Below are 9,496 nucleotides of genomic sequence, written 5' to 3' on the forward strand. Positions count from 1 at the left end.
GATAAGAGAAAAATTCCACCAAGAAAAAAGGAGATAGGAGAAACAGGGAGAGAGAGAGAGACTCAAAGAAGATATAGTGTTTCCAACAAGTAAACATTTTATTTTGCTTGACAATAGGTAAGACAACATGCTCCTGTTTGTTATTTTCCCAACTATCAGTATTTTAACTGATTAAAGACTAAAGTATTTTATTTCTCTTTGGTCTGATTTGGGAAGAAAGGCCAAGGACAGGAAATCTGAGTCACTTTATTCCTGAGAAAACCTTTGTATTGCAAGCACTCATGACGGTGATAAAACACACAGATGGGTTCAAAATGTTACCTCTGCATTTAACCACCCCAATAAAATAATAAATGCATAATCATATGGAAATCGGAGTAAATTTTTCTAGAAATAAAATTAACAATCCATGATTTGTGCTACCTGAAAACAGAGAAAGAATTGAAAAAGTTGACAAATAATGCAAAAGCCAACTTTACTCAATGGTTTTGAGCTTTTCTCAAGCTTAATCTATTATTTGAAGAGCTAATCAGAAACTAGACCATCTAGCTTAAGTTTTAACTTGTTCTTCTTTCAATCCTAAATCCTTCTGGGAAAAAGATATAAAGAAACAAGGAAAAGTCTAGAAGGTTTGCAGAAAATAAAAAATAGAAAGGAAAATGCAGACAGGCAGGTGAGCTATGTCTTTTCCCCTATCTCAGAATAAACTAATCCTGTCCTACATAATCCAGTGACTCTTCAGGGCCCAACCTATGTGCTCAGACTGGACCCCACATGCTACATACTGTGTTTGGGTCATTAATCTTCTGGACACTGGTTTTCTCCCAGAAATCACGTATCACCTCCCCTAGAGAGAGAAATATCTCCAGTGCTCCATCCCTTAGTCTCCCACCCACTGGACAAAGCTTATAAAAACTACTAGTGGGGCTATGTTTATTTAAAATACTGTTGGCATCAATTGAGTTATGAGAACATAAAACCATGGTTGAACTAGGGAGTTAGAAAGAGAACACAAGAGGCAGAAACATGTGCTTTCAACCGGTCTTCAGGACCTGGGGCAAGGTGGAATTAAGGGAGCCACAGACTAAAACTGTTAAATAGGGATGAAGAAAGAGGGCTATATGGACCACTGCCTGCAATTTTCAAAGGCACAGCTTTCAGGTTTCAAAGGAACAAGCTGACATCAATTCCAAGACGGTTTTCTAGATCCCACCGACTTTCGCATCTATGGTTTGCAAAAGAATTAGCCATACGGAAAATTAGTTTCATGGCTCTTTTCTGATTTCTCCCAAGGGTGATAGATAGCCAGTGCCATCTCATTGCATGGAAGAGAAGCTCATTCACTACATTAATTGCTGTCTTAGGGAAGGTGTTGACCAAGTACAACCACATGGGGAAAATCCAGTTGCCCAGTGGCTTTTGTAAGTTTGACTGGCACACAGTCTTGCTCATTCATTTATGTATCGCCTATGACTGCTCTTGAGCTACAAGGGCAGACTTGCCTAGTTACGCCAAATACTATATGGCATTCAAAGCCAAAAATATTTACTGCCTGGTCCTTCAGAGAAAAGTCCGTTAACCTCCATCTTAGGTAATGAGAGTTTAATTCTTCCATAGAATGCCCGTTGAGAAAGGCTGCTGGTGTGTGACTGAAGCAGTAAATCCAGGAAAGAAACTGTGATTCTCTCAAAACCTACCTCAAATATGGGGGTGGAGGATGAAAACTGAAACTAAATGAAAACTAAACTAATAACTGGACCTGGGGAAAATGGCCTATCACTCTGAATGAAGTGGTAACAATAAGTAAAATTAAGATGTCTGCCTATTCCTTCTATACCTATCGGCATGAAGTTTATGTTGGTAAATATATCTAGTAATTCTGCTACTGTCATTTTTTTCACTGAATTATCAGCTTCTTCAGATTTTTTTTTTTTTATCCAGTGTGTCATGTCATGTTTGTCCTTACTCTACTCACTTGCCCTTCTTAGGAAGATAATTAGGAAAATGTTATTTCTCTCTATGTCCCTTGGATTTCATTCAACTTTTGAGAATAAAGTTATCTTAGGAAAGCAGTCATGTGACATGAATATGGGCTGTTTAAGACATGTTATTGAAGAGGCAGAGAAACAGGCATGCATATATGATTGATGCGATTATTAATCTCTTTGGGAGACAATTTAGCAATAGTTACTAAAGTCACAAAAGCAAATTACTTTGCTTCTAGGAAATTACCCTTCAGACATACATCACTCAAATATTTAGAACATGAAGTATGTAAAAGATTATTCTTTGCAGTATTGTCTTTTCACCAAAAGATTGAAAACAGCCTAAATATCCCTCAGTTGGGGTCTAGTTAAATATCTTAAGGCACATGCACAGTGGAATACTAAGCAACCATTAAAAAAGAATGGAATACAGGTTTATGCACTAATATGGTGACTCATTTGTCTATTTTTTTAATAAAAACCTATTAAGTACCTACTATATTCTAAACAAAGAGGATACAAATTGGATAAAACAAAGTTCCTTCTCACATGGAATACCAACAATAAACAAATAAAAATGTATAAATGTGAAATGGAGTAAAACCAAACAAGGTGGGGCACCTGGGTGGCTCAGTGGGTTAAAGCCTCTGCCTTCAACTCAAGTCATGATCTCAGGGTCCTGGGATCGAGCCCCACATCAGGCTCTCTGCTCAGAAAAAAAAAAGGGGGGGAGGAGAATAGATATTTGCCCAGATTGTTGCTCTTGTATTTAGGATTGTCAGGGAAGTTAAGGTAGTATTTTAACAGAGACCTGAAAGAAGTGAGGCATGCATATATCTGGAGAAAGAGCCACCCATATATAGAGCTCCCACAGAAAGTCCCTGAGATGGGGCACCTGGGTGGGTCAGTCAGTTAAGCGTCTGCCTTTGGCTCAGGTCATGATCCCAGGATCCTGGAATCAAGCCCCGCATCGGGCTCCCAACTCCCCCTGCTTGTGCTCGCTCTCTCGCTCTCTCTCTCTCTCTCAACTAAGTAAATAAAATCTGAAGGAAGGAAGGAAAGAAAAGAAGGAAGGAAGAAAAAAGAAAGAAAGGAAGAAAGGAAAGGAAAAGAAAGTCCCTGAGATGGCACATTTAAGAGGCTGGTATGACAGCTATCTAGAAGCCGAGGGGAGACATACATATAGACAGCTAGAGATGAGAGGTGTGAGATGAGACCTGACAGGTAGTGAGAGGAGTACCATCAGGACACTATGGTCACCTAAGTAAAGACTTTTACTCTCAGTTTCATGGGAAGCCATCAATGGGTCCAGAACAGATGAATGACATGTTCTGGCTTTTTTTTTTAAGATTTTATTTATTTATTTGACAGACAGAGATCACAAGTAGGCAGAGAAGCAGGCAGAGAGAGAGGAGGAAGCAGGCTCTCCGCCAGGCAGAGAGCCGGATGTGGGGCTTGATCCCAGGACCCTGGGATCATGACCTGAGCCGAAGGCAGAGGCTTTAACCCACTGAGCCACCCAGGCACCCCAATCTGGCTTTTTTTAAGGATCACTCTGGCTGACCCATTTGTTTGTCAGAAATGGATTGCTTTAATAGAATTAAGAGATGACACTAGCTTGAACCATGGTGGTAATAGAGGAAGTAGCAAGATATATTTGCCTTCTGGGTATATTTTAAATGATATACAAAAATTATTGTTTAATGAAGTGCTGAGAATAACACGTGGTACCATTTGTGTTTAACACAGATGGAGATGACACCCGTCCAGAAGAATGAAGTCTTTCAATGATGTGGATGGATAGAGGGTATTATGCTCAGTGAAGTAAGTCAGAGAAAAACGAATACATGATTTCATATGTGGAATTTAAGAAACAAAACAGATGAACATAGGGGAAGGGAATTAAAAATAAGATGAAAACAGAGAGGGAAGCAAACCATAAGAGACCTATAACTAGGAAACAAACAGGGTTGCTGGGCAGCGGGGAGATAGGTGTGGGCAAGGGAGAATTGGGCGATAGACATTAATGAGGGCACTTGATGGAGTGAGCACTGGGTGTTATACGCAACTGATGAATCACTAAATTCTACCTCTGAGACTAATAATACACTATGTGTTAATTAAATTGAATTTAAATTAAAAAAATAGGTGGAGATGATATATAAATACATGAAATCCCTGAAAGAATACATGAGAAATTGGCAGCTTAACTTGCTTCTGATAAGGAGAACTAAGGGTCTGGGAAACATGGTGGGAAAGAGACTTTCAGTGTGTGGCCTTTTGTGTCTTTTGAACTTTGAACCATGTGATATACAAATTTTTTTTAATTATCTACATTAAAGTTTTTAAGGTTAATGAAAAGAAGCATGATCTCTAATTTGTATGGACTATATCTTCATTTACTTGCATTTTAAAAATAATTACAAGAAAGAAAAATAGAAAAAAAAACTTTGAATCAAAGCACCTCTTGATAGTTCTGCCTCCGAGTTTTATGAAGCTGATGTCCTACTAGCATAAAAAGAAATCCAATTTGAATTAACAAATATAATATAATCTTTTATTCCCTTAGAACTTACTTTAAAATTTGCTGCTTTCTTTTGTAATTTTCTTCAAACCTTCAGAAATTGTTAGTCTATTTTCATATAACCTTTCTTTTAACTACCTGCACTTGTCACCTAATATTCAGTAATTCAAAAAGCTCTTCACAGTACATGGATAATAAAGTATACAGCCAAATTTGATAAGGATTAGTGAAGACTTTAAAGTCTAGGAAAATATGACTTCAACATGAAAGCAATTCGAAGTATATGACAATGCTGAGTGACAGAAGGACTACATTTATGTATCCTTAGCATGAGACTGAATTATTCAGAGTAAGCTATGCTATGCTCGTCTATTATAACAAAAATACAAAACGAAAAGAAAAGAAAAATCTCAGTGGAAACAATGTATTTCCTCTCCTATAATAGGTGACTGTGATTGGCAGTTTGGTCTGGGGGTGGCTGGATTACTCGGATCCCAGTGGGGACTCAGAGACAAAGGTTACTCCCATCTTGTGGACGCCACTTCATCCATGAAAAGAAAGAAGGGGAGCTATGAGTGAGATTTTTATGGACCGGATCTGAAAATGTATATGTCACTTCCACAGACTTTCTATCGGCCACAACTGGTGATATGATATGTTATAATATAATATAATATTATATATAATATAATAAATTATATTTGTTTCAGTTACACATTTATTTATGAAACAAATATTATGTACCGCCGATGTGCCAGATAGTGTGGAGAGTGATAGGAACAAACCAAGAAATAGATATTATCCTACCCTCATGGAATTTGCAGTTTTTAAGGGTCATGAATAAACATTTACAATATATTGTAATAAGTGTATATGCTATCAAAAGTACAATTTGTGAACTTGGAAGTACTTCAGAGAGGAAAAAAAGGAGAATAAAAAGAACTTCCTACAAAAGTTCTGCCTGATAAAATTAACAAGATCCCAGAATAGGATATTAGGTCCCAAGAAGCTATCTTTACAAAGTCAATCTTACTTCTTTTCAAGGCATCTCACATCTTATGCTAACTAATATATTATCTCAACTTCTATTAAGATTATAGTCTGCTGACAAAGTGAGCGTTTTTGTATATACCTATTTATTCATAGCACTGTGATATGGCTTTTTGGCTATATCAAGAATTAAGCCATTCTATACTTTTTAAATCTTATAATCAGTGAGGATTAACCACATTACACATGGTTATGTTTTTAATAGGATGAATCTGAATTCATCAAGCCACAATTGTTTAAGCTTTCACGGTCAATCATTAAAAGTGGATTTGTTATTCAATTTCTCAAATTTTAGGTCAAAACTCATCATAGATAGGTTTCAACACATGTTTTTAAAATGTTTAATCTCCTTCTATTATAAAGGAATATCTGGGAACCCAAAAGGAATAGATTTAATCCCAGATAGCTCTTTATTTTTTTTTAAGATTTTTTTTTTAAGATTTTATGTATTTATTTGACACAGAGTGAGACAGATCACAAGTAGGCAGAGAGGCAGAGGAGTGGGGGGAAGCAGGCTCCCTGCTGAGCAGAGAGACCAATGCGGAGCTCCATCTCAGGACCCTGAGATCATGACCTGAGCCAAAGGCAGAAGCTTAACCCACTGAGTCACCCAGGAGCCCCTCAGATAGATCTTTTTTAATTTTTGAAATTAACATTGTGCTTAAAACCAAAATTAAAGACTCTATCTTCCCTTATACGTGGTTCTTCCTAATGGTACACAGCATCTGTAGTAGTTTGCTAGGGCTGCCATAACAAAATATCCCAAACTGTGTGTCTCTAATAGCAGAAATTTATTTTCTCTCAGCTCTTGAGGCTTAAAGTCCAAGATCTTGGTGAGTTTGGCTTGGAGAGCCATTCTCCAGCACCCCAGTGTCTCTTCCTCTTCTTGTCCAGATTCCAGTCATGTCAAATGGGCCTCTAATGGCCTCCTAGTATCTCCAAATATAATTGTATTCTAAGGTACCAGAGGTTAGGACTTCACCCTATGAGTTTCAAGAGGGACACATTTCAGCCCATTATAACATCCTAAAGTGGTTTCACTTCCAAAGAAAAAGGATTTCCAAATAAATTAATTCTGCCAGAGAAAATGCTTCCAGGATGCCCAAAGGCAATCTATAAATGAGTGAAAGATTTCTCCAAAATCACCTGGTAAGTATCTTACAAATGCAAACTCTTGGGATACCTGGTGGGCTCATTCAGAGAGCATGGGATACTTGATCTCATGAGTCCAAGCCCTATGTTGGGCACAGATCCTACTTAAAAAAAAAAAAAAAAAATCTTTAAAGATTTTTTTTTTTTATTATTTGACAGAGAGAGATCACAAGTAGGCAGAGAGGCAGGCAGAGAGAGTGAGCGGGAAGCAGGCTCCCCACTGAGCAGAGAGCCCGATAAGCCTAATCCCACCACGGGTTCTACCTCCAGTAGCTTCATTTAATCAGTCTAGAGTAGAATATAGGAATTTGCATTTTTCTTAAATTTAAGAAACTCTGCCATGCTGTCACATTTAAGAAGCTCTGCTTGGGGTGCCCGGGTGGCTCAGTCGGTTAAGTGTCTGCCTTCTGTTCAGGTCATGATCCTAGGGTCCTGGGATTGAGCCCCACATTGGGGAACCTGCTTCTCCTTCTGCCTGCCATTCCCCATGTTCATGCTCTCTCTTGCTCTCACTCTCTCTCTCTCTGGCAAATAAATAAATAAAATCTTTAAGAAAAAAAAAGTCTGAAAAAGAGAGGATGACCTTGGAATTTTCTGGAAAGAAATATAACATGCTTCCTTGTGCCCTAAGGGTCCATGTCCTAGAATCAGCTCCATGTAGGAAACTGCAAGTTCTTTTTAGAAACCAATGTCTGAACCAAGTGATGACCAAAAACTGATTAAGACTCGTCAGCCAGAGCAAATGCTTTCTATCAAGAGAAAAATTCCTTTGCGCTTGGGGGAAAAAACCACAAAAGCACAAGTACTTTCTTGTTGCTACTATTCTTGCTGTGGTTTAAATAACGTAACTCTGAACAACTTAAACCATATGGTGAACACATGTCAGTACCTTGTAGACCAAATTATACAGGCTTCTCAACTTTGAATTTTCATTAATGCTATGGGTCAAATAGGAGCGATTTCATTAATTATATCATTGCATCATGTTGTAAGCAAAGAATTCAGAAAAAAATCTGCAATTTTGATTAAGCATTCCAATTAAATCTATTGCTATAAATACCAAAATTTATCTTCCTTGCCCTAATCATATAAGGAATTTAAAATTAACTGTCTACGAAGAAAGCCTCCATTAATCTTAATTTCTCAGTGTAATATGTTGTTGGATATAAACTGGTTTGAGTTGGATAGTTCTTTTTTCCAGGTTTCCTAAAACAAATTGTACCATTTTACCCCTTGTGCATTAGAGATTAGAAACTTCATATTAAAAACCAAGCTTCATTCCACATTCCAAAAAAAAAAAAATCATAATCATTCCCACTTTATCTTTATCTTTAGCATTTTTTTCCATTACTCATCAAATTACCCTCCTTTGTCTTTTCCTAAACTTTTCAAACTACAAAGAACCTTAGAGATCCAATCCATCACTTCTCTCTAACACCACCACCTGAGTCCCAGCTACAATCATTCCTCATCAAGACAACCGAGAAGACCCCAACTGCCCTGGCTCTCTTCCCCTTTGTCCCCCACCATGCAACCAGAGCCATCCATTCAAAAGCTTGTCAGCACTCATCCCATGTCCAGTCATCCTATCCATCCTCCAACAGACTCCATCCCACAACAGACACACCTTAAACTCTATCTTTCCACTGTCTTTATGATAAAGCTAAAACTCCTCAACTCAGCCCCATCCGTGGGCCCTGCAGAAGCTGGTGCCTCTGAGGTCTCCACCGTCACCTTCAGCCATGCTAGCTCACTCCCAGAATTGTCCCCAGCAGGCATCTATCTTTAGATGTCCTGACACTCCCTACACTGTGTTGACCTCCCGCTTACAATTCATTCTGCCTGAAATGCTCTTCCCTCCTGCTTTACCTGATTGACTTATTGTTGGAGCTAGCTAATTTTTCAGAGATGCCAGTGCCCCAGGTTTTGCATAAATCCCCAGTGTATTCTATTTGAGGTTTCTCATGGTAGGCCTGTGTTAATGAATCCCTTACTGTTGGCCCAACTAACTAAAATGGTACTTTCTCCGTAGTTGGTATGAAACATGATTGTATTCAAAATACTTTTTTGGTTCTGTGTTTGGAGGCATTCACTAAGACCCCCATGGGATAAAAGTAAAGCTCATACTGGCATGCAGCATGTTTTTAACTTGTAATCCCCCTAACCTCTTTATTCTATGGAGGAGCAGAAACACGAATGCAAACTATAGGATACTCAGGGGGGAAACGTCTGCCAGAAAGAGGTGTGGATATCCACAGTAGTGGGGAACTAGTGTGTGAAGACCCATCTGGGCCTTGTCCTGTGCAATTTGTCAGAATCCTCTGCCACTGTTAAATAAGCCTTGGTTAAGAAATGGACCTCATGTTGTTTCACCTATTGAATTGGAAGCACAGCTAAAAGAAACCAACCAACCTACTGTCAACCAAACCTTGAAAATCAGGTGTACGTATGAATATCAAGGAGTACAGGAAGGAGGAGAGGAAGAGTTTTCTTTCTCTTCTACCGAATCTGAAGAAACAGGTCCTGAAGTTTTTCCAAGAGCTAAGGCCTTTGTAAAAGGCTCTCTGATGTCTTATCAGTGTGATCTCTCCTAGGTAACAATGGTGACACGAGAGAACAGTTAAATAAACCTCATATCATTGTTTTAGTGTCTCTTAAATGAGCTGCAAAAGGACTGGGAATGTAGGTCAATAGACTCCACATTTTCCTCTGTAATTTAACGAAGCTTGTTTAAAGTGTCTACAGAGACTAGCAGGGAAATTGACCTGTAAGTTGCTGAAGTACT

At 38.4% G+C, this 9,496-nt stretch overlaps 1 long non-coding RNA gene across 2 annotated transcripts in view; it reads left to right on the top strand.

The window, feature by feature from the left end:
* LOC123937045 overlaps positions 1–5,312 on the top strand; it is a 55,780-nt gene extending 50,468 nt beyond the window's left edge. Inside the window, exons 4-5 of one of the 2 annotated variants that reach the window (XR_006817405.1) lie at positions 3,735–3,809; positions 4,955–5,312. This is a non-coding gene — a long non-coding RNA (uncharacterized LOC123937045). Of the gene's footprint in view, positions 1–3,734; positions 4,347–4,954 lie in introns of those variants that run through there. The other variant, XR_006817404.1, reaches the window with a different exon arrangement.
* The last annotated feature ends 4,184 nt before the right edge of the window (positions 5,313–9,496 follow it).

The sequence above is a fragment of the Meles meles genome, chromosome 2, assembly GCF_922984935.1.
Source record: "Meles meles chromosome 2, mMelMel3.1 paternal haplotype, whole genome shotgun sequence".
NCBI classification, from domain to species: Eukaryota; Metazoa; Chordata; class Mammalia; order Carnivora; family Mustelidae; genus Meles; species Meles meles.